Below are 21587 nucleotides of genomic sequence, written 5' to 3' on the forward strand. Positions count from 1 at the left end.
TTCAATGTAGGTGTGTCCTTAGATCTGAAGTGCTTCTCTTGTAGATTGAATCTATTTGGATCACATATTTTTATCCATTCTGCCAATCTGTAACTTTTGATTGGGTAGTTTAATTCATTTACATTTATTTTTATTATTTATTATTTATTAATTTATTCTGAGACAGAGTCTTGCTCTGTCACCTAGGCTGGAGTGCAGTGGCACAATCTCTTAGTTATGTACATGTCATCTCCAGAATTTTTTGTTCATTTTTACAATTTTTCTCTTTGTTGATATCCTTACGTTTAATATATCATTTTTCTTATTTCTTTTAGTTCTATTCCCATGTTGTCATTTAGCTCTTTCAGCATATTTAAGACAAGTTTTTAAAAGTCTTTGTTTAATAAGTCTGGTGCTTGTGTTTTCTCATGTATGAAGATCCACAGAAACAACTTTCAATACTTTCAATTGTTGCTTCTAGTATTTACCTGTATGTTTCCAAATAATTTGTTATCTTGCTAGATTGACTTATTTATTGTATACATTATCTATGGACACCTGTTGAGTATTTGAGGTTTAATTTCTCTTTCTTTATGCTCATGTTTACTTCCTCCTCCTCTCATGTTTTCAATGTAATTCTATTATAATTGGAGTTTTAAATGGTAGTTCATGTTTACATTATCATGATTATGTAAATACTGTTTGTTGCTGAACACAGAATTCTCATGGAGGAGCTTCAGTCAATGTCCCTCTTCCCCTTGGGGGAAAAGTTTTTGCTTCTGTTACTTATACCTTTAAGTGCATCATTTGTTTATCCTTTGAAGTGAAGTTGTAATACCTTACCAGTTTCCTCATAATGATGAAATAAATAAAATCTGTAGATTGAGTTCATTTTATATCTGCATGAGAGTCATGATTTTATCTTGTTTTGAAAATAGTTCTTTTACAGGTGCCCCTGGCTGATTAGAACATCATATCCAAAGAAATGTGGAACAGAAAAACACAAATACATTTTTAAAAGATTTTGTGTCACAGGCATTTAAAAATTAAAAATATATATAATACACAGTTTACCATTTTAACTATTTTGGGTGACATTAAGTGCATTTGTATTGTGTAACTATCACTACTGTCCATCTCCAAAAGTTTTTTATTATCTCAAAGTGAAATTCTCTACCATGTGCTCACTTCAGCAGCACATATACTAAAATTGAAATGATACAGAGAAGATTAGCATGGCCCCTGTGCAAGGATGAAATTGTCTACCTATTAAACAGTAACTCCTCATTATTTCTTCCCTAAGCCTCCAGTAACCACTGTTCTACTTTATGTCTCTACAAATCACTATCATGTTACCTATGGGTTTTTCATATATAATCTTTATTATGTTGAGGTACCTTCCTTCTTTTCCTAGTTTGTTGAATTTTTTTAATCATAAAAGGATGTTGAATTTTGTCAAATGCTTTTTCTGCATCATTTGAGATAATTATGGTTGTTTTCCCCCTTCATTCTATTAATGTGGTGTACCAATCAATTTTTGTATGTTGAACCATCCTTGCATTACAAGAATAAACCTCACTTGGTCACAGTGTATAATATCCTACTTTTAATGTTACTAAATTCAATTTGCTAGCATTTTTGAGGATTTTTGTAGTAATATTCTTAAGGTATATTGGTCTGTAGTTTTCTTTTCTTGTAGTGTCTTTGCCTAGTTTTGGTGTCAGGATAATGCTGGCCTCACAGAATAATTTAGAAAGTGTTTTTTCTGATTCAACTTTTTGGAAGTGTTTGAGAAGGATTTATAGTGGTTCTTCTTAAATATTTGGTAGAATTTACCTGTGAAGCCATCAGGTGCAGGGATTTTCTTTATTGGGAGTTTTTGTTATTATTATTAGTTATATGTTTATTCAGATTTTCTACTTCATGGTTCAGTCTTGGTAGGTTTGTGTTTCTAAGAATTAGTCCATTTCATCTGGATCATCTAACTTCTTGGTGTATAGTTGTTCATAGTACTCACTTAAAGTCATTTTTATCTGTAGAATCTGTAACAATGTCCTCACTTTCATTTCTGACTTCAGTAATTTCAGTCCTCTTTTTCTTGTCAGGCTAACCTAAGGTTTGTCAATTTTGTTGATCTTTTCAAAGAACCTACTTTGGATTTCATTTATTTTCTCTATTTTTTTTCTATTCCTTATTTATCTTTGCTCTAATCTTTATCATTTCCTTTTTCTGCTAGCTTTGAGTTTAGTTGGTGCTTTTCTACTTCCTTAAATTGTAAAGTTAGGTTGTTGATTTGAGATTTCTCCTTATTAAATATATGTTTATAGCTGTAAATTTCCCTTTTATCTTTTACTGCATCTCATAAGTTTCTGAATGTTGTGTTATCATTTTAATTCATCTCTAAGTTTTTTCTAATTTCCCCTGTGATTTCTTTTTTGACTCATTGGTCATTTAGAAGTGTGTTTAATTTCCATCTATTTGTAAATTTACCAGTTTTCTTCTGTTATTAATTTCTAACTTCATCTTGTTGTGGTCAGAGAAGATAATTTGTATGCTGTATATCTTTTTGTATCTATTGAGACTTGTTTTGTGGCCTAACATATGGTTTGTCTTTGTGAATGTCCCATGTGCACTTGAGAAAAATATAGATTCTCTTGTTTTTTGGAGTATTCTGCATATGTCTGTTAGATCTAGTTGGTTTATTGTCTAGTTGGTATTCAAGTCCTCTATTTACTGACACCTTCTGTCTGGCTGTCCTATTCATTTATAAAAGTGGAGTATTGAAGTCTCCAACTATTATTGTAGAACTGTCTATTTCATCCTAAAAATTTTTGCTTCATATATTTTAATGGTCTGTTATTAGATGTATAAATGTTTATAGTTGCCATATATTTTTGGTAAGTTGACTCCTTTGTCAATATATAATGTCATTTTTGTCTTTTGTAACAGTTTTTGAGTTACAGTCAATATCATTTGATGTTAGTATAGGTCCTTTTTTGGTTACTATTTGCATGAAATATCTTCTATCCTTTCACCTTCAACTGTTTGTGTCTTTGAATCTAATAAGTCTTCTTTTAGACAGCATATAGATGATGATGTTTTTAAAATTCATTCTGCAAATCTCTGTCTTTAGATTGGAGAGTTTAATCCATTTATATTTGAAGTAATTACTGATATGAAAGGACTTACTTCTGCTATTTTGCTTTTTTTTTCTATAGGCTTGTAGCTTTCTTGTTCCTTATTTCTTACTTTACTGATTTCTTCTGGTTTAGTTGACTTTTTCGTAGTGAAACATTTTAATTCTCTTTATATTGCCTTTTGTGTGTGTTCTACATCTATTTTCTTTGTGGAGTTGCCATGGGGATTGCATTTAACAGCCTAAAGTTATAACACTCTAATTTGAATTTTTACCAGCTTCACTTCAATAGCATACAAAATGTCTGCTTCTATACAGCTCTGTCTCTATCTCTTTCACTTGTTGATGTCACAAATTACATCACTTTTCTGGATTTTTAAATTTTTAAAATAGACTTAGGGTGTGCAAGTGCATTTTTGTTTCATGAATATACTGATTGCATAGTGGTGAAGTCTGGGCTTTTTAGTGTAACCATCCCCTGAATAGTGCGCATTGTACCCAATAGGTAATTTCTCATCCCTCACCCCCCTCCCATCCCACCTTCTCACCTTTTGGAATCTCTAATGTCTAGTCTTCCACTCTCTATGTCCATGTGAACACATTGTTGAGCTCCCATGTATACCAAATATAACTTTAAACGTTTTTAAATTTTATGGTACTTTGTATGGCACCTTTGAATTTTCTGTTTCTTTGTATGCTTTGTGATTTTTATTGAAAACTATACATTTGAATCTATAATATGATAACTTTAGAAATCTGACTCTTCTTTCTCCAGAGGTTTGCTTTTTTTTTTTTTTTTTTAACAAAAATTGTTGTAGGATGTCTCTGTGCTGGGAATCAGACTTAGTTATAAACTTCAGGTTTTCTCAGGTCTTTTTTTAAGCCCATGTCTTTCCCAGAGCATGTGTGGTGCCTTCCTACACTCCCCCATATATGTGGTTGCTCTGGAATGTCCTAATTCTTAAATGTCAGCCAAGTCTTCCCCTGGAAGCTGCAACCCTTCAAATAGATTCCAGAGTTTCAAAATAATTACATCAGGCCAGGCGCGGTGTCTCACGCCTATAATCCCAGCACTTTGGGAGGCCGATTCAGGCAGATCACCTGAGGTCAGGGGTTCGAGACCGGCCTGACCAACATGGTGAAACCCCGTCTCTACTAAAAATACAAAATTACCTGGACGTAGTGGTACATACCTGTAATCCCAGCTACTTGAGAAGCTGAGGCAGGAGAATTGCCTGAACCCGGGAGGCAGAGGTTGCAGTGAGCTGAGGTCACGCCATTGCACTCCAGCCTGGGCAAAAATTGTGAAACTCTGTCTCAAAAAAAAAAAAAAAACACACACACACGGAAAATAATTACACCAGACAGATTCATCCAGCACAATTGTTGTTAAAGTGAAGAGAAGGATTCTTGGTGCTTCCTGTTCATCCATCTACCCTAATGAAACAAACCCATGTCACAGGGTTTGAAACCTGCATATATATCAGATTTCATAATGAGTACAGTTTCTCTGAAATGTTACTTTAAAATTAATCTGTCATAGAGTATATGTGGCAAGCCATTTAAGAAAAAAGGAAACTTTAGGTCTGTCAAATAGAGATCATCTGACCAAACTGACATGATAGATAGTGTCACATAAGTTCACCTTCATTGCCAGTCCAACTTAATACAATATAGGATTGAAAATCAATTTTCTGTAGGAATATTGGTGCTGCACTCTTTTCGCTCATGTCCCAGAGGGTGCTAGGGGTATTGCACTGCACTAAAATCTTTTCTCTCTTGAACCTGATGCCTTTTATAATTTCACAAATACAATGTGTCACTCTATGCTATTAATAATAAATATTTAATGTGTATCTATCATTTTAAAAGGGAGATGCAAATAACCTGTCCAGTGTCTTGGCTCTTACTTGGGGCTCTGGTGTCTGGAAGTACTTCACCTCTCAGAATGTGATAGCCTTATTTCACTTAGAGAATATATAATCTTTTCTTTTAAAATGTGTACACTTATAAACTTATAAAAGCGATATAATACAATACAAACATTTTGAAAAGTATATATATATATTTTGAGACGGAGTCTTACTCTGTCGCCCAGGATGGAATGCAGTGGCATGATCTCTGCTCACTGCAACCTCCGCCTCCTGGGTTCAAGCAATTCTCCTGCCCCAGCCTCATGAGTAGCTGGGATTACAGGCATACGTCACCACACCCGGATAATTTTTGTATTTTTAGTAGAGACGGGGTTTCACCATGTTGGTCAAGCTGGTCTTGAACCCCTGACCTCAGCTGATCTGCCTGAATCGGCCTCCCAAAGTGCTGGGATTACAGGCGGGAGCCACTGCGCCCGGCCGAAAAATAATTTTTAAATAGCCAATGATTCTTCCACTTGAGCATAACCCCCTTTTCTATTTCCATAGTTTTAACAACACAATTGTATTCCTAATATGCAGTTGGTTTTATATCCTTTTTTATCACGTAACATTCTATTTTTTATTTTCCTATGAATGATGACTGCATGCACCCATACTTTGATAATAAAGTGTTTCTTTTGCATGACATTATGTAAAGAAAGAGGCAGTTAATTTTCTCAGAATGATGAAAACATGCAATGTCTTGGCCCAGTGTTACAAAGTATTAGAAAACTTTCGCTTCCAGACAAGGTAGGGTAACAGGAGCCTAACTTACCTGCATGAAACAACTGAAAAAGCAAGCTAAATATATGAAGCAACAGTTCTCAAAAGACACTGGACATGGGGCAACACAGGACCATAATCCCTGAAAAACAAGAGGTGAGCCTGATGATTTCCCCAGCTTCCTGCCTGGAGACATTTACCAGGCTGCAGCACAAGGATAGCTCACGTAGAGCTTGATGATCTCCCTGAGCTAAGGAGACAAAGCTGCAAATTTAGGGAAAGCAACACAGTTAGAGTTTTTGGGATAAAATAATGGAGAATAAGGGCTGCACGGAGAGAGAGAATTCCAGGGATTTGCAGGGATTCCTGTCAAATCTTCAGCTGGGTTCTGATCAGTGCCTGCATAGGAGAAACTACTTTCGATTGAAGAAAGCACCACCCAAAAGAAGCACAGGAAACAATCCTTAGCACTCACACAGGGCTGGGAATAGTTTCTGTTCCCACTAGCCAGAGTGGAAAACTTCATAACTCATGAAGCACTGGATAAAGTGCCCAGAAGTGTATTGTCACAGTAGTGAAGGGAAATTAGCTCTTGCATCAGGGTTTCTCAACTTTACCTCTGTGGGCATTTGGTGCTGGATAATTTTTTGTTGTGAAGGCTATCCTACATATTGTAGATGTTTTGCAGCAGCCCTGGCCTCTACCCACTAGATGCCAGTAGCAGCACCTCCACAACTTGTGACAACTAAAATGGTCTTCCACACATTGCAGAAAGTCCCCTAAAGAAGCAAATCAGCTCCTGTTGAGAATCACTTCTCTAGACCAAAGGCTATTCTGCTGTTGCTTATTAAACTTAAAAGCAGGCCTCAGAACAAGTAATCTGCTCCAAGTAAATTAACTGCATCCCAGAAAAAAGTTCAACATATTTATTGGAATACAAAAATATTGAGCACCTCAAGGGTAAAAATTTACAATGTCAGGGCCAGGTGCGGTGGCTCATGCCTGTAATCCCAGCACTTCGGGAGGCTGAGGAGGATGGATCTACTTAAGTCAGGAGTTCAAGACCAGCCTGGCCAACATGGTGAAATCCCATCTCTACTAAAAATACAAAAATTAGCCAGGCATGGTGGTGGGCATCTATAATCCCAGCTACTTGGGAAGCTGAGGCAGGAGAATTGCTTGAACCCAGGAGGCGGAGGTTGCAGTGAGCCGAGATCGCACCATTGCACTATAGCCTGGGCAACAAGAGAGAGACTCTGTCTCAAACAAACAAACATAATTAACAATGGCAGTCATGCAATTGGAATGGAAAGGCATGAAAAAAATCAAGAAAATATGACCTATAATAGGGAGAAAGTAAATCAACAAAAAGAGATTCAGAAATAGATAGAATTAGTAGGCAAGGACAGGCCAGGCATGGTGGCTCACACTTGTAATCATAGCACTTTGGGAGGCAGAGGCAGGAGGATCACTTGTGTCCAGGAGTTCAACGCTGGCTTGGGCAACATAGTAAGACCCTATCTCTACAAAAAATCAAAAATTAACCAGGCATGGTGGCATGCATCTGTAGTTCCAGCTACTCAGTAGGATGAGGTAGGAAGATCACTTGAGCCTGGGAGGTCGAGGCTGCAGTGAGCCGTGATTGCACCACTGCACTCCAGGCAGGACAACAGAGAGAGAGCTTGTCTCAAAAAAATAAAGTAAAAAGTAGGCAAGAACAATAAAAAGTTATGCATTTATACATAATATTAAATATATAATATATGACATACTTAATATATTCAAGAAGACAGAGGAGAGATTGAGCATGTTAAATGAAGGCATGATAGATGTAAAAACAAGAGACTTGAAAAGACTCAAATTCAAAGAGCAAGATAAAAATACAATGAAATGGAATAATAACCAATTAGACGCTGCAGAGGCAATGCACAGTGAACTTGAAGTTGGACAATAGACACTATCAAAAATGAAACACAGGCCAGGCACGGTGGCTCACGCCTGTAATCCCAGCACTTTGGGAGGCCAAGGCGGGTGGATCACCTGAGGCCAGGAGTTTGAGAACAGCCTGGCCAAAATGGTGAAACCACATCTCTACTAAAAATACAAAAATTAGCCGGGCATGGTGGCGGGTGCCTGTAATCCCAGCTACTTGGGAGGCTGAGGCATTAGAATTGCTTGAACCCAGGAGATGGAGGTTGCAGTGAGCCAAGATTGCGCCACTGCACTCCAGCCTGGGCGACAGAGTAAGACTTTGTCTCAAAAAAAGAAAAAAAAAAAAAAAGATGTTGCTGAAAAAAATATCACCCATAATCCAACCAAGTGAACACAACTGCTTTTATTTTTGAATACTCGAGAGGCTGAGGCAGGAGAATCGCTGAACTCAGGAGGTGGAGGTTGCAGTGAGCTGAGATCATGCCGTTGCACTCCAGCCTGGGCAACAAGGGTGAAACTCCATCTCAAAAAAAAAAAAGAAAAAGGAAAAGGAAAGAAAAGAAAAAGAAAAAGAAAAAAAAGAAACACGGATACAAAATACTAGAATAAAAATGAACAGAACATCAGTGAGTAGTGGGACAACTTCAAGTGACCTAATATACATGGAATTGGAGTCTCTAGAGAAAGATAAAGCACAATAACTGAAAACATAATAAATAAAAACTTTTCAAATTTGATGAAAATCTAAACTCTTAGAACCAGAAAGCTCAACAAATCACAAGGACAACAAGCATGAAGAAAACTAAGCCAAGGCACATCACAGTCAAATTGCTTGAAAAACTGATGTCAGTGACAATGGCAGCCAGAATAAATAAAGACACACTACATATGGAGGAATGAAGATAAGGAGAACATCAGGTCTTTCTGATTTTTGTGTTTTGTTTTCATCAGAAAAACACAAGCCTGAATATAATGAAGCAATGCCTTAAAGTACTGAAAGAAAAAAAAACCTGTCATCCTAAAATTCTGTACTGAAAGAAAATAGCTTCCAAAAACGTAGACATAATAAAGACTTTTTAAGGCATACAAAAATGGAAAGACTAAATTAGCAGCAGATCTGCACTATAAAAAATGTGGTTTTCTACATTTTGAAATGAAGGAAATTGATCCCAGAAGGAAATCTGGATGCACACCAAGTCATAAAGGGCAATAGAAGTGGCCAATGTGGTAGAAGATCTATGAAAGACTTCCCTCCTTCTTTTAAAATGTTCTTTAAAAGGTACTTGATTGTTTCAAGCAAAAATAATAACAATGTGACCAGGTGCGGTGGCTCATGCCTATAATCCCAGCACTTCAGGAGGCTGAGGTGGGTGGGTCACGAGAGGTCAGGAGGTTGAGACCAGTCTGGCCAACATGATGAAACCCCATCTCTACTAGAAATACGAAATTTAGCTGGGTGTGGTGGCAATTGCCTGTGCTCAGGAGGCTGAGGCAGGAGAATTGCTTGAACCCAGGAGGCAGAGGTTGCAGTGTGCCGAGATCGTGCCACTGCACTCCAGCCTGGGTGACAGAGTGAGACTCTGTCTCAAATAATAATAATAACAACAATGCAGTATGAGGTCTACAACATGTAGGTGTAAAATATATGACAGCATTAGCCCAAAAGCTAGAGGATATGAAACGGAAATTCACTCTTGTAAGGCTCTTTTTTTATATGCAAAGTGGCATGATACTATTTCAAAATAGATTACTATAGATTAAAGATGCATATTATAAACACTGAATCAACTTTTTTTTTTAGACAGAGTCTCGCTCTGCCACCAGGCTGGATGCGTGATCTCGGCTCACTGTAACCTCCACCTCCCGGGTTTAAGTTATTCTCCTGCCTCAGCCTCCCAAGTAGCTGGGGCTACAGGCGTAGGCCACCACGCCCTGCTAATTTTTGTATTTTTAGTAGAGATAGGGTTTCACCATATTGGCCAGGATGGTCTCGATCTCTTAACCTCATGATCCGCCCGCCTCAGCCTTCCAAAGTGCTGGGATTACAGACGTGAGCCACCGTGCCGGGCCTTGAATTAACTTTTATAGAAACAAAGGAGTTGTATCTACTAAGGCAAAAAGTAGGAAAATCTAGGATCATAAAAATTGCTCAATTAATAAAAAAAATACAAGAGAAAAAAGGAAACAAACGACAGATAAACATATAGAAAACCAAGAGCCAGATGATGGATTTAAACCCAAGTAAGTCAACAATTACATTAAATCTAAATGTTCTAAACATTCCAATTTTAAAACATTATCAGAATGGAAAGTTTGCAAGACCCATCTAATTACTGCCTATAATAAATTAAAAAGGCACAGGTTAAAAGTAAAAGAAAGGAAAAAGACATATTATGTTAAAAAAATGAAAATAAAGCTAGAATAACTACATTAATAGATTTAGTGCAAATATTGTTACTAGGACAAAAAATGGTCATTTCATAATTATAAAGGAGTCAATTAATCAAGAGAAAATAATAATTTCTAATTTTTCTATACATAATAATGGAGCTACAAAATACAGGAAGCAAAAACTGATAGAACTGGAAGGAAAAATAGGCAAATATAAATTATACTCAGAGATTTCAACACACTCTCGACAACTGATAGAACAAGTATACAGAATATCAGTAAGATTATAGAAGATTTGAACAACAATATTAACTTAACCTGATCTAATTGACATAGAACACTCAAAAATGGCAAATACAAATTATTTTCACATGCACATGGGAAATTTACCAAGATATATTCTGGGCCATTAAAAAATCCCAAAAGTATAAAATGACTTAAATTGTACAAAGTATGCTCCCAGATCATAAATGGAATTAAATTAGAAATCAATAACAAAAAATTATCTAGAAAATCTCCTCATATGTGGGAGCTAAATTACCTCTAAATAACTCACAGTTCAAGAAGAAATAAAAAGGGAGATTAGAAAGTAAGTTGAACTCAATAAAAATAAAAACAAAATATCTAGAAATCTATGAGATCAGCTAAAGCAGTATTCAGAAGGAAATTTATAGCACTAAACTGTCTTTATTAGAAAAAAACAAAAGGCAAAATCAATAATCTGTTTCTACCTTATACAGCTAAAAATAAGTCAAATGCAAAATAAGCAGAAGAAAAATAATAAACAGCATAAATGAATGAAAGAGAAAAAGAAATAGAACAGAGACTATCAACGAAACCAAAGCTAATTCTTTAAGACAAACAAAATGGATAAATCTCAAGTCAGACTGGTCAGAAAAAAGGAGAGACAGAAGAAACAAATTACCAATATCAGGAATGAGAGTGGTAACATCACGAATGATTCCACAGATATAAAAAGATAACAAGGGGATACTATTTTTAAAAAACCTTTCTGCTAACAAAAGGAAATTTAGATATAAAAATTATTTTAAAGACACAATCTATCAGTGCTTACTCAAGAAGAAATAGATAACCTAAATAGCTTCATATCTGTGAAGCTATTTAAGTTAAAGAAGTTTATTCTGTAGTTAAAAATCTTGAACAAAGAAAGCTCAAGACTTATGGCTTAACTAGTGAATTCTGCCAAACATTTAAGGAAGAAATAATGCTAAATCTAACAAACTGTTCCAGAAAATTGAAGATGAAGGAATATTTCCCAATTTATCCTTTAAGATAAGCATTGCCCTGAAACCAAAACCAGGCTTAAAAAAAAAAGAAAAGAAAACTGCAGGTTGATGCCTCTGTGACTATAGATGCAAAAATTCTTAACAATTTTTTTTTTTGCAAATCAAAACCAAAAATGTATGACCCAGTGAGGTTTATCCCAGAAATAATATCCCAGGGTTGGTTTAATCTTTAAAAATCAATCAGTAGAATCCACCATATTAACAAACTAAAAAACACCATACAATAGTCTCAATTGGTACACAAAAAATATTTGATAAAATCCTACTTCCATTCCCAATTAAAAAAAAAAAAACTCTCAGCAACTAAAAACAGAAGTGAACTTCCTCAAGCTGATAAAGAACATGTACAGAAAACCTACTGCTACCATTAAACTTAATTGTGTTTGATTAAAGCTCTTTTCCTAAGTCCAAAAATAAAGCACGGATATCTGCTTTACTCACTATTTTCAAAATTATGGTAAAGCTTATAGCCAGGACAATCAGGGAAGAAAAAGAAACAAAGGCATAAGGAATAAGGAAAAAAAAAGTCACATTCTTTGCACAATATAATCGTCTATGTAGAACATGCAATGGAGTCTACGAAATCGCTTCTAGGCTGGGCGCAGTGGCTCACGCCTGTAATCCCAGCACTTTGGGAGCCTGAGGTGGGCGGATTGCCTGAGGTCAGGAGTTCGAGACCGGTCTGGGCAACACGGTGAAACCCCATCCCTACTAAAAATACAAAACAATTAGCTGGGCGTGGTGGCATGAGCCTGTAATCCCAGCTACTCAGGAGGCTGAGGCAGGGGAATTGCCTGAACCAGGGAGGTGGAGGTTGCAGTGAGCCGAAATTGCACCATTGCACTCCAGCCTGGGCCACAGAGCAAGACTCCGTCTCAAAAAAAAAAAAATCAAAAACAAAAAAACCCTTCTAGAACAAATAGATGACTTTAACAAGTTGCAGGAAACATAATCTATATTTTTTTTAAAAAAAATTTGTATTTCTAATAATCACATCGAATCATGGGAAACTGAAAATTTAAAAACATCATTTACAGTAGCATCTAAGTATATTAAAATAGGATAAGTCATTCAACAGATTTATGTTACATATGACCATACATTTTATCTTTTTATGTATTTATTTTTATTTATTTATTTTTTTTGAGACAGAGTCTCACTCTGTTGCCCAGGCTAGAGTGCAGTGGCACAATATCGGCTCATTGCAACCTCTGCTCCCAGGTTCAAGTGATTCTCTTGCATTAGCCTCCTGTGTAGCTGGGATTACAGGTGTGTGCCATCACGCCCAGCTAATTTTTGTATTTTTAGTAGAGAAGGAGTTTCAGCATGTTGGCCAGGCTAGTTTCAAACTCTTGGCCTCAGGTGATTCTCCCACTTCATCCTCCCAAAGTGCTGGGATTACAATCGTGAGCCACTGTGCCAGGCCTGATCATACATTTTACTTATACATGTGTTATGAAGACAATAAAATATTGCTACATTTTTTTTTGCTTAAATACAATTATCTTTTAAAGATACTTAACAAAAAACATGTTTTTCATGTATTCATTATTTTTTGTGCTCTTCATTCCTTCTTGTAAATCCCTATTCTGTCTGGTGTCATTTTCCTTCTGTCTGAAGGACAGACATCCTTTAATATTTCCTGTAGTTCAGGTCTCCTGTCAGCTTTGCTTGTCTAAAAATACATTTGTCTTTTTAAAAATCAACTTTATTTTTTGGAGGAATTTTAGGTTCACGGCAAAATTGAGCAGAAAGTACAGTTTCCATAAACCCCCTGTACTGACACATGCACAACCTCTCCCACTATCAACTTTCCACACAAGAGAGATACATTTGCTACAACTGATGAAGATACATTGACTCATCAATATCACCCAAGTCCATCCTTGATATTAAGGTTCACTCTTGGTATTGTCCATTCTATGGGTTTGCACAAATATATAATGATGTGTATTCACTATTACAGTATCATACAGATTACTTTTACTACTCTAAAAATCTTGTGTGCCCCACTTCTTCATCCCCCTCGCCTCCCTAACACCTGGCAACCACTGATCTTTTTACTGTCTCCATAGTTTTGCCTTTCCCAGAATGTTATATACTTGTTATCATACAGTATGTAGCCTTTTCAGATTGGTTTCTAGCACTTAGAAACCATTTGTTCCTCCATGTTTTTTCATGGCTTAATAGCTCATTGCTTTTTAAGACTGAACAATATCCCATTGTCTGAAGGCACCATAGTTTATTTTTTTCATTCACTCACTGAAGTACATTTTGGTTGCTTCCAAGTTTTGGCAGTTATGAATAAAGCAGCTGTGTGCACATTTTTGTGTGGACATAAGTTTTCAACGCCTTGGGCAAATACTTAAGAGCTTAATTACTGGATCATACAGTAAGGGTATGTTTAGTTTCATTTGGCAAACTGTATTCCCAAGCAGCTGTACCTGCCGGGTGCAGTGGCTCATGCCTGTAATCCCAGCACTTTGAGAGGCCAAGGCAGGCGGATCACCTGAGGTGAGGAGTTTGAGATCAGCCTGAGCAATATGGTGAAACCCTGTCTCTACTAAAATTAGCTGGGCCTGGTGGTGCATGCCTGTAATCCCAGCACTTTGGGAAGCCAAGGCAGGCGGATCACTTGAGATCAGGAGTTCAAGACCAGACTGACCGACATGGTAAAACCCCGTCTCTACTAAAAATACTAAAAGTAGCCAGGTATGATGGCACACTCCTGTAATCCCAGCTACTGGGGAGGCTGAGACATGAGAATCACTTGAACCTGGGAGAAGGAGGTTACAGTGAGCCAATATCCTACCACTGGACTCCAGCCTGGGCGACAGAGCGAGACCCTGTCTCCAAAAATAAAATAAAATAAACGGCTGTACCGTTTTGCATTCCCATCAATAATGAATGAGAGTTCCTGTTGCTCCACATCTTCACCAGTATTTGGAGTTGTCAGTGTTTTGAACTTTTGTGATTCTAACAGGTGTGTAGTGGTATCTAAATGTTAATTTACAGTTCTGTAAAGACATATGATGTTGGGCATCTTTTCATATGCTTATTTGCCATCTGTATATCTTCTTTGGTAAGATGTCTGTCCAAATTTCATTTTATTTTAATTAATTAGTTTATTATTATTTTATGTGCACATAATCTTAACACACTTTTAAGCATACGGTATAGTATGGTTAACTACAAGCAAAATGCTATACAGCAGCTCTCTAGAATATTTTCTCTTGCATAACTGAAACTATACCCACCGAACAGCAGTTCCTCATTTTCCCCTTCCCCTGGTAATCAGCATTCTACTTTCCACTTATATGGTGTTTGATTACTTTAGATACCTCATTTAAACAGAATCATACAGTATTTGTCCTTCTGTGCCTGGCTTATTTTACACAGCATAATGTCCTTAAGGTTCATCCATGTTGTCACATATGATAAAATTTCTTTCTTAAGGCTAAGTAATATTCCACTGTATGTATATAGCACATTTTCTTTATTCACTCATCTGTTGAGGGACATTTAGGTTGCTTCCACATCTTGGCTGTTGTGAATATTGTTGTAATAAACATGAGTTTGCAAATAACAATTGGAGACACTGATTTTAATACCTTAGGGTAAATACCCAGAAATCGAGTTGCCAGATCATAGGAATAATTCTATTTTTAATTGTTTTGAGGAACTCCATGCTGTTTTCCATAGAGGCTGCACCAGTTTACATTCCCATCAACGTGCATAAGTGTTCCAATTTCTCCAAATCTTTGTCAACACGATTTTTTTTAACAATGGCCATCCTAACAGGTGTGGGTTTTTTTTTGCATTTCCATCATGATAATTGATGTTGAGCATATTTTCATATACCTAATGGCCATTTGTATTGTCTTCTTTGGAGAAATATCTATTCCAATTCTTTATGCATTTTTAAATGGATTTATTTGTTTTGTTTTGGTTGCTATTGAGTTGTAGGAGTTTCTTAGGTATTTTGGATATTAATCCCTTATCAGATGCATAATTCACAAATGTATTTTTCCATTCCATAGGTTGCCTTTCCACCTTGTTGATTGTTTTTTGTTCTGTTTTGCTGTGCAGAAGCTTCTTTTTTTTTTTTTTTTTTTTTGAGACAGGGTCTTTCTGTTGCCCAGGCCAGAGTGCAGTGGCACGATCTCGGCTCACTGCAACCTCTGCCTCCCATGTTCAAGCAATTCTCATGCCTCAGCTTCTGAAGTAGCTGGGACTACAGGTGCACATCACCACACCCGGATAATTTTTTTTTTTTTTAAGTAGAGATAGTATTTTGCCATATTAGCCAGACTGGTCTCGAACTCCTGACCTCAAGTGATCTGCCTGCCTCGGCCTCCTAAAATGCTGGAATTACAAGAGTGAGCCACCATGCCTGGCCCAGAAGCTTTTTATTTTGATATAGCACCACTTGTCTATTTTTGCTTTTGCTGCCTGTGCTTTTGGTATTATATCCAAAAAATCATTACCAAGAACAATGTCATGAAGTTTCCCCTCTGTTTTCTTCTGGAATATTACAGTTTCAAATTTTATATTTAAGCTCTTAATCCATTCTGATGTTCTTTTTTTTTGACATATGGTGTACGGTAAGGGTCCAATATCATTCTTATGCATATGGATATCCAGTTTTCCCGACACCATTTACTGAAGAGACTCTTCCCCCACTGTGTATTCTTGGCATCCTGTTGACGATCAGTTGACCATATGTATGCATGGATTTATTTCTGGGCTTTCTATTCCATTGGTCTGCATGTCTGTCTATATGCCAGAACCATACTTTTAAAATAATTGTATCTTTATAATGTGTTTTAAAATCAGGAAGTGTGATGCCTCCAGCTTTGTTCTTCTTTGTTTTGGTGGTTTGGGGTATTTTGTGGTTCCATATGAATTTTATAATTTTTTTGTTTCTATAAAAAATGCCATGGGGATTTTGATAGGGATTGCATTGGATCATTAGATCATTTTGAGTAGCATAGACATATTAACTATATTAAATCTTCCAGCCCATGAGAACAGGATGTTTTTCTATTTGTGTCTTTAATAATTTCTTTCATAAATGTTCTATAGTTTTCAGTGTACAAGTCTTTTGCCTCTTTAATTAAGTTTATTTCTGTTTTATTCTTTTTGATGCTACTGTAAATGGGATTGTGTTTAAATTTCCTTTTCAGTTTATTCATTGCTAGTGTATAGAAATAAAATTGTGGCCCAGACTGAAGTGCAGTGGCATGATCATACGTCACTGTAACCTCAAGCTCCTGGGCTCAAGTATTCCTCCCCGCCTGAGCCTCCTGAGTAGCTGGGACGACAGGCATGTGCCACCACACCCGGCTAATTTTTGTATTTTTTTAGTAGAGTCGGGGTTTCACCATGTTGGCCAGGTTGGTCTTGAACTTCTGATCTCAAGTGATCTGCCCACCTCAGCCTACCAAAGTGCTGGGATTACAAGCGTGAGCCACCACTCCTGGCCACATTCATTTTCTTTAAAGCAACCCCCAGCCATGTAGCGCATGCCAGGTGTCAGGTTCCACTTTGAGCTGGGGCCCGAGGGGAGTGGGTGGACGGGTGGCAGGTAGCTGAAAGAACACTCGAAGGACCGTAGGCAGTTGGGACATGGCTTTATTCTCTCTCTCTCCTACAGAGTCAGCAGTGCAGTTATATGACTTACAGACAATAGTGGCTCAAAGCCAGGTATAAGCTCACACATACAGGTTACTTTAAATGGCTACATAAATATGATCACATAATGCACAGGGTTGTGTGCCTGCGCTCTAGACCCGCTGTGTCATGCTGTACTGGATGTCTGCCTCGGCCTGCTCCTGACTGAAGCACAGCCATTCTTTTTACACTCCATCCTCTAGACCAGGAGAGTCCTCGTAGTGGGAAGACGTGCCCACAGGGAGGAACCCTGGACTTATAGGTCATAGTAGCAATACAGGGAGCAACAACTCATTGCTAATACTCCCATGGTGCTGCCTGTAATTATTAGGGTCCAGCATAGGCCGGAGCCCAGAGACACCCACCGTATCTGTAGGAGGTTGTCAGTAAGGCTCTCAACTACCTTGATTTCCTGGGGAACCCCCTGCAAAGCTCTGTTATGTTTTGTTGATTGTCAGATATGAAGGTACAACACTGAGTTCCCCAAAGAGCACAGGTGCCACCTTGGGCAGCTGTTAATATGTCTAGGATCATCCAGTTCTGCAGTACCACCTTCGTGGTTTGGTCAACCTCATCTGTCAGCAGAAGGAGGGCAACTCAGGTGTAATTCAAGGCTCAAGCAGTGTGCTCCACAAGGGCCGTAACTTGCATTTCTACAGTTATGACACCTCTTCCAGGAATGGTTAATGCTAAGGGGTAGAGCCACCAGGGGGCTCGTCGAACTTGCAAAAATCAGGAATGTAGTGCCTCTGTTATGTGGGCATCTAGGCAATGTGGGAATGACAGTGGCAGGCACATAAGGCCACCCCCAGGTACAGTGGCCAGTTCAGGTAACTGGAACATATGACTGTGTCTCCATAGACCCATAAACTCTCGGGGGCACAAAGTCCATTGGGGCTCGGCCTTGATGAGGCCGTCTATTCCACCACACCTTTGGTGTGGTGACATGTTATATTTATGCAGGCTAGGGCGGGCAACTGCCCCACAGTGATGTTACCCTAATGTTGCTCTATACATCGTGGTACCTGTGGTGGGGGCACCACGTGTTCTCCCACTAACCAGCCCCATCCATCGTAGGCACTATGGGTCAGCCAGGGGATGGGCATGCCGTGGGTTTTGCGGGGCCCTATCCAAAGTTTGTCATGCAGCATTCCAAATGTCGGCCATGGGACCCCAAGTCTCTAACCGTGTCCAGTTTTCCACAGAAGCTGGATGTATATGCCAGAGCAAGCCATCCACAGCTGCTGCTGGAAGGGTGGTGCAGATCCAACAGTTGGAAGCATTGGTCACCTCAGTGTAGGCATGGGCCCAGTCCACAATGCTCTTGGAGCATGTCAATCTACTGTTGAAGCGAGAAAGCAGGCTCAGATACTAACAGGGGTAAATCATAGCCCTCAGGTAAAATACAGAACAACCTTTCATCTCCGGATAACAATGCAGCCCACAAGGACTTCTGCCCTGGGCGATGGTACCACATCTTTTCAGCTCCCCATGGTTCCCTTGGGTCCTGTATCCATGCCAAAGTCACCGGGGAGTTCATAATAGGCCACACAGACCATACGTATGTCCCCCGGAGGAGGGTTCCTTCCCCAGCCATTCCCCTACGAACAGTCCATCGTGGGGGCCACATACTAAATACCTAAGGAGTGACATGTAAATCATACTGTAGCTCCCCAACCCCACCCCCCTGCCATCAGGGAGCTACAATAGCCAACCATCGGCAATGTGGGGCTAGGAGGGTCCAGGACCAAAGCCAGGTTTTCTCTTCCCCTGCCTTCAGGGCTGTTGGGGCAGGCAACAACAGATTACTGTTCATCCCCATACCTAGTCGGGGGAGGTCATCCTTGGTGTGTGTCTATAGCTGGATGCAGGTGGCGGTCTGGTGTAGCAGTGCCTCCACCGGGGCTGGGCCCCCTTTCCATGGCTGTTCATTCAAGGTTTGCAACACCAGGTCCAACCTTGAACTCCAGCCCCACAAAGACAGGGGAGTAACATACAAGCGTAACCTGTTTTTCAGGAGTCAGTTATGTCACTCGGTCATACCAACAGCTTGTGGGTTATGTGGAACATGGAACCTCCACTTTACGTCCATCTGTTGTGCCCACTGTTGTATCTGCTGTTCAGTAAAATGCATTCCCTTGTCACTTTCAACAGTCAGAGGACGACCGTATAGGGCACACAAGTGCTGTAGGGCCTGAATGGTATGTTGCTGGTCGGACATCCTGCAAGGGTAGGCAAACAACAGACCTGTGGCCATGTGTACAGCTGTCAGCACATGCCTATGCCCCTGCAACCTTAGCAGCGGCCCGATGTAGTCTATTTGCCATCTAGTCAAGGGAATCTGCCCTACCGTCACTTGTGTAACGCTGGACAGCTGTCTCCATCTGGGGTATGCCTGTGCACATGCTGGGCACTTCCAGCAGGCCTCCAGGTATCTTGTGTGGGCAAGGATAGACCCCAGCACTTATTGACCTGTTGCATTAGTTCACCTCCTGTATGGCCCAGTTTTCGGTGCAGCCATTGGGCTACATCTTGTGTAGGTGCTGACTCCAACCACTGCACCTCGGCCAAGGCATCTGTCTCGCCATTCCCAGGGGCAGCCAAAGGCACATGGCCTGAAGTGATAAATAGTTACATCTTTTTGGTGGCCCCATTTCCCAGAGGTCTTGCCACATGGCCTGGCCCTAAATGGGCTAGTGGCCAACTAACCAATTCTGTAACTTCCAGATACTTAACCACAAGGTCAGGCCTCGATAAACTGCCCAACTCTTGGTGAAGATTACCATAGGTCTCTCCTCCTTGGTGACCACCATCTACACTGCCCTGAGTTCAGTCCATTGACTACTTTGCCCACACATGGTATCAAAACATATGGTATCAGTACTAGGCTGGACCACAACAGCGGTCCAGGCAGCAATAACACCCTGGCTGGACCCATCCGTATACTATGCCCCACTGGGAATTGGGGGGCATCCTTCTTTAAATAGTGATGGCTCAAGGTTTAAGGGTGCCTCAGGCTGACCCATGGCCTTACCTTGCATCAGGACTACAGGTCCCAACACTTCTTGTAATTCTACTGCTAAGGGGTTCATACTCAGGGTACTCCACTATTCTAAGTAGGCACCCCACTTTGCTAAGGGGGATGTCTGTGCCATCCCAGTCTTGGGGGTCATTACCCATGGACATACCCACCCTGCTATTGGGTGAGTCATCTGCATGATGACTATAGCCTGCCTCATCACACTCTCACAAGCTTGAAGGGAGGCATATGTAGCTGCTAATTGCTGCTTTATCAATGAATACCAGAGCTCAGCTCCCTTTCAAAGTTGGGACCAAAAGCCTACCCATGTTCTAAAGTGCTCCGTGTGCTGCCACAGGCTCCAGCTGAAACCATCCGTGGCCACATGCATGTCAAGTTCAAATGGGCACCCTGGATCAATTACTCATTGGGTCTGCGCTTGCTGTGTGGCCTGCTTGGCTGCCAGAAAAGCCATCTTAGCCTCATTGTCTCAATCCCAGGCAGCTCCCTTTTTTGTCAGCCGATACAATGGTTTATCATCTGAGCCAAATGGGGCACAAATGCTCACCAATATCCCAAGAGGCCCACAAAAGTCTGTAGCTGCCTCATCATTGTGAGCTGGAGATATGCCTGAATTTTATCAGTGATGACCTCTGGTATGGCCTTTGTCTTACCCGACCAGATAACTCCCAAGAATTTGACAGACAATCCAGGCCCTTGAACCTTGGATTCATTGACCGCCCAACCCCATGCTGCCAAATGTTGTCGCAAGAGGGGTGCCACCACTTCTACATCTGCAAGAGAATCAGAGGTTAGCATAATATCATTAATATAATGGAATAGGCAGACCCCCTTTGGACATTTCCAGGTGGCTAAATCCGTGGCAACAAGACTGTGACATATGGTGGGGCTATGCATAGCATATGCAGCAACACTGTGAAAATCGATTGTCGCCTTTCCCCTGTAAGGGCAAACTGTTCCTGGCTCTCTGGAACAATGTCAGTTGAGAAGAATGCATTGGCCAAGTCCACCACATAGTGGAATTCCATGGTCAAGCAGTCCATCAAATCTGTGATAGACGATACAGCTGCACATAAAGGGCGTGTTACTTTATTTAGTTCTGGATAATCCACCATCATTCACTAAATTCCGTCAGGCTTTCTGATTGGCGATACCAGAGAACCAACCGTAGGGTCTGTGGGTGCCACACACTATCTGCACCTCCTCTAACTTCTTAATAGTCTCAGTTACCTCTGTATGCCCACCTGGCGAGCGGTATTGACGGGTGGAAGTAACCCATCAGTGTTGTGGCAGGACCTGGGGCCGGTGATCCATGTATCTACACAGTACGGGCTTAACCACACGTACTTGGAGTCTGAATTCTCCAGCTGTGGTTTGTAAAGCCAAGCCTTGTAGAATATCCATGCTCCCCAGAATGTATTCAGGTATGGGAGAGACGTACACAGTGTATAAGCGGGGAGCCAAGCAACTTATGCCAAGGTGCAAAGATGCAG

General features: G+C 39.7%; 1 non-coding gene across 1 annotated transcript; it reads left to right on the top strand.

Annotated features, from left to right (window-relative positions):
- The first annotated feature begins 1159 nt into the window (after nt 1-1159).
- Nucleotides 1160-1271, top strand: LOC129044857 (U6 spliceosomal RNA). The gene has a single exon (XR_008504832.1). It is a non-coding gene; the product is annotated as a U6 spliceosomal RNA (small nuclear RNA).
- The last annotated feature ends 20316 nt before the right edge of the window (nt 1272-21587 follow it).

The sequence above is a fragment of the Pongo pygmaeus genome, chromosome 13 (assembly GCF_028885625.2).
Source record: "Pongo pygmaeus isolate AG05252 chromosome 13, NHGRI_mPonPyg2-v2.0_pri, whole genome shotgun sequence".
In the NCBI taxonomy this organism is placed as follows: Eukaryota; Metazoa; Chordata; class Mammalia; order Primates; family Hominidae; genus Pongo; species Pongo pygmaeus.